Raw genomic sequence first — 5,023 nt, 5'->3', positions numbered from 1 at the left:
GCGAGCCGCGGCGTGAAGGACGGGCGGCGGGCAAAGAGCGAGGCGGAGGAGGAGCTCGGCCGGACGGGAGGCGAGGCGCGGGCGGGATCTAGCGGCTCGGGTGGCCGGTCGGGCCAGGAGGGCCGCGGCTGGGCCCGGCGGGCCTGGCGGGTGGCACAGCGAAGTGGGGAAGGGCACCGGCGACGTGTCGCGCTGCTGTTGGCCCGGAGCAGTGGCGCGGCTGATGTGGCGGCCTCTGATTGGCCGGAGTGAGGTGGCTGAGGCGGTGGACACATCCGGCGGCGGGACGGACATGTCCGGCTGCAGGATGAGGAAGAGGACTAGGTTAAGATTGCGCGAATTTTCGGGGAGAGCCACATATATATAGGTAGAGGGAGCTAGGAGTGTCCAAAGTGAGCATAGTTTTCGGCCACGCGATCGTGATCGAACGCCCGAGATGATAGAAGGGGTTTTGGTGGGTTTTGGGCCACTTTGGAGGGGTGTTGGGCTGCAGCACACACGAGGCCTTTTCGGTCCCTCGGTTAACCGTTGGAGTATCAAACGAAGTCCAAATGGCACGAAACTTGACAGGCGGTCTACCGGTAGTAAACCAAGGCCGCATGACAAGTCTCGCTCCAATCCGAAAACGTTTAACACCCACACACGAAAAGAGGTAGAAAGGGACACCGGGTGACATAGGAGCGCCGGATTGCAAAACGGACAACGGAGAAAATGCTCGGATGCATGAGATGAACATGTATGCAAATGAAATGCACATGATGACATGATATGAGATGCATGACACGCAAGCAATGACAAGGCAAAAACAACGAATAACTGGAGGACACCTGGCACATCGGTCTTGGGGCACTACAACACTCCACCACTACGAGAGGATCTCATCCCGAGAACTAGAATGGCACTGGAGGGAAAAACGGAAGAGCAAGAGAAGAGGTAAAACTAAGTTGCTTCTTTGACAAAAGAGTGAAACCAAAGAACCTTGAAAAGGTTAAGCCATTTCGAGAAAAGAATACAACAAAGATGAATAAAGTTGAAAACCTCCGTTAGAAACGAGGAACAAGGAACATCACGAGAACCCTATAGGTTGAAAGACATGAGAAAAGGTTTGCAATGGACAAGAAGTACATTCAAACACTCCGGTAGAAAAAGAAAAGGATTTAACATGATCTTGAAAAGATTAGAGGATACTTGAAAAGAGGACGCGACACTCCGGTTAAATGGATAAGCATGAAAAGAACAAGGTCCTGACAAGAAGAAGAAGCAGGGTTGAAAAGAGCAACATCACAATGCCTCCGGAAGGAAGAAATAGAAAATAGATAACTGAAATAAAAGAATGGAGAGGAAAATGCCAACTTCTGTCACAAAAGAGTTTGAAAAGGCATCCTCAGGAGATGGGTCGAACGGAGTTGTTGGAAAAAAAACAACAACGAAAAAGAATAAGCTTGATATGGTCTTAAGGAATACATCTCAAATTATGAGGTCATGACCTGCCACTCACGGGAAAAGAATTGGGTTGATAAGAACAAGGCGACGAGAAGCTTATTTCACCAGGAGGATAGATGAATAACTTGGATCATTTAAAAGCACCATAAATAGCAACAATCCTTAGGGAAGGCTTTAGGTGAAATATAACCCAAGATAACTCCAACGAAGAGGTAGATGGATTTAAATATCTCATTCCTGACAACTTTTGAATCATGAAACATGAAGGAAAATTATTGAAAATGTCATAACTGAAGGAAATATGCCCTAGAGGCAATAATAAAGTTATTATTTATTTCCTGATATCATGATAAATGTTTATTATTCATGCTAGAATTGTATTAACCGGAAACATAATACATGTGTGAATACATATACAAACAGAGTGTCACTAGTATGCCTCTACTTGACTAGCTCGTTAATGGAAGATGGTTATGTTTCCTAACCATGAACAAAAGAGTTGTTATTTGATTAACGGGATCACATCAATAGAAGAATGATGTGATTGACATGACCCATTCCATTAGCTTAGCACCCGATCATTTAGTATGTTGCTATTGCTTTCTTCATGACTTATACATGTTCCTATGACTATGAGATTATGCAACTCCCGTTTGCCGGAGGAACACTTTGTGTGCTACCAAATGTCACAACGTAACTGGGTGATTATAAAGGAGCTCTACAGGTGTCTCCAAAGGTACATGTTGGGTTGGCGTATTTCGAGATTAGGATTTGTCACTCCGATTGTCGGAGAGGTATCTATGGGCCCTCTCGGTAATGCACATCACATAAGCCTTGCAAGCATTGCAACTAATGAGTTAGTTGTGAGATGATGTATTACAGAACGAGTAAAGAGACTTGCCGGTAATGAGATTGAACTAGGTATTAAGATACCGATGATTGAATCTCGGGCAAGTAACATACCGATGACAAAGGGAACACCGTATGTTGTTATGCGGTCTGACCGATAAAGATCTTCGTAGAATATGTGGGAGCCAATATGAGCATCCAGGTTCCGCTATTGGTTATTGACCAGAGACATGTCTCGGTCATGTCTACATTGTTCTCAAACCCGTAGGGTCCGCACGCTTAAGGTTTCGATGACAGTTATATTATGAGTTTATGAGTTTTGATGTACCGAAGTTAGTTCGGAGTCCCGGATGTGATCACGGACATGACGAGGAGTCTCGAAATGGTCGAGACATAAATATTGATATATTGGACTGCTATATTCGGACACCAGAAGTGTTCCGGGTGATTTCGGAGAAAACCGGAGTGCCGGAGGGTTACCGGAACCCCCCCGGGAGAAGTAATGGGCCTTATGGGCCCTAGTGGAGAGAGAGAGGGGCGGCCAGGGTGGGCCGCGCGCCCCTCCCCCTCTGGTCCGAATTGGACTAGGAGAGGGGGGGCGGCGCCCCCCTTTCCTTCTCCCTCTCCCCCTTCCTTTCCCCCTCCTAGTAGGAGTAGGAAAGAGGGGAGTCCTACTCCTACTAGGAGGAGGACTCCTCCTCCTTGGCGCGCCCTAGGGCCGGCCTCCTCCCCTTGCTCCTTTATATACGGGGGCAGGGGGCACCCCTAGACACACAAGTTGATCTTCATGATCGTTCTCTTGGCCGTGTGCGGTGCCCCCCTCCACCATAATCTTCGATAATATTGTAGCGGTGCTTAGGCGAAGCCCTGCGATGGTAGAACATCAAGATCGTCACCACGCCGTCGTGCTGATGGAAATCTTCCCCGACACTTTGCTGGATCAGAGTTCGGGGATCGTCATCGAGCTGAACGTGTGCTAAAACTCGGAGGTGCCGTAGTTTCGGTGCTTGATCGGTCGGGCTGTGAAGACGTACGACTACATCAACCGTGTTGTCATAACTCTTCCGCTGTCAGTCTACGAGGGTACATAGACAACACTCTCCCCTCTCATTGCTATGCATCACCATGATCTTGCGTGTGCGTAGGAATTTTTTTGAAATTACTACGTTCCCCAACAGTGGCATCCGAACCTAGGTTTTATGCGTTGATGTTATGCACGAGTAGAACACAAGTGAGTTGTGAGCGATATAAGTCATACTGCTTACCAGCATGTCACACTTTGGTTCGGTGGTATTGTTGGATGAAGCGGCCCGGACCGACATTACGCGTACGCTTACGTGAGACTGGTTCTACCGACGTGCTTTGCACACAGGTGGCTGGCGGGTGTCAGTTTCTCCAACTTTAGTTGAACCGAGTGTGGCTACGCCCGGTCCTTGCGAAGGTTAAAACAACACCAACTTGACAAACTATCGTTGTGGTTTTGATGCGTAGGTAAGATTGGTTCTTGCTTAAAGCCCGTAGCAGCCACGTAAAACTTGCAACAACAAAGTAGAGGATGTCTAACTTGTTTTTGCAGGGCATGTTGTGATGTGATATGGTCAAGACATGATGCTAAATTTTATTGTATGAGATGATCATGTTTTGTAACCAAGTTATCGGCCACTGGCAAAAGCCTTATGGTTATCTCTCAATTGCATAAGATGCAAGCGCCAAATAATTGCTTTACTTTATCACTATGCGATAGCAATAGTTGCAAGAGCAATTGTTGGCGAGACAACCATGTGACGACACATTGATATAGATCAAGATGATGGAGATCATGGTGTCATGCCGGTGACGATGGAAATCATGACGATACTTTGGAGATAGAGATCAAAGGCACAAGATGATGATGGCCATATCATGTCACATATTTTGATTGCATGTGATGTTTATCTTTTATACATCTTATTTTGCTTAGTTCGGCGGTAGGTTTATAAGATAATCTCTCACTAAATTATCAAGGTATAAGTGTTCTCCCTGAGTATGCACCGTTGCGAAAGTTCTTCGTGCTGAGACACCACATGATGATCGGATGTGATAGGCTCTATGTTCAAATACAACGGGTGCAAAACAGTTGCACACGCGGAATACTCAGGTTATACTTGATGAGCCAAGCATATACAGATATGGCCTCGGAACACGGAGACCGAAAGGTCGAGCGTGAATCATATAGTAGATATGATCAACATAGTGATGTTCACCAATGAAACTACTCCATCTCACGTGATGATCGGACATGGTTTAGTTGATTTGGATCACGTGATCACTTAGAGGATTAGAGGGATGTCTATCTAAGTGGGAGTTCTTAAGTAATATGATTAATTGAACTTTAATTTATCATGAACTTAGTCCTGGTAGTATTAGCATATCTATGTTGTAGATTAATAGCTCGTGTTTAGCTCCCCTGTTTTATTTTTGATATGTTCCTAGAGAAAACTAAGTTGAAAGATGTTAGTAGCAATGATGCGGATTGGATCCGTGATCTGAGGATTATCCTCATTGCTGCACAGAAGAATTATGTCCTTAATGCACCGCTAGGTGACAGACCTATTGCAGGAGCAGATGCAGACGTTATGAACGTTTGGCTAGCTCAATATGATGACTACTTGATAGTTTAGTGCACCATGCTTAAACGGCTTAGAATCGGGACTTCAAAGACGTTTTGAACGTCATGGACCATATAAGATGT

The sequence above is a fragment of the Triticum dicoccoides genome, chromosome 2A (assembly GCF_002162155.2).
Source record: "Triticum dicoccoides isolate Atlit2015 ecotype Zavitan chromosome 2A, WEW_v2.0, whole genome shotgun sequence".
Classification (NCBI taxonomy): Eukaryota; Viridiplantae; Streptophyta; class Magnoliopsida; order Poales; family Poaceae; genus Triticum; species Triticum dicoccoides.
The sequence above is the reverse complement of the archived record's forward strand: the minus strand, read 5'-3'. Positions refer to the sequence as shown.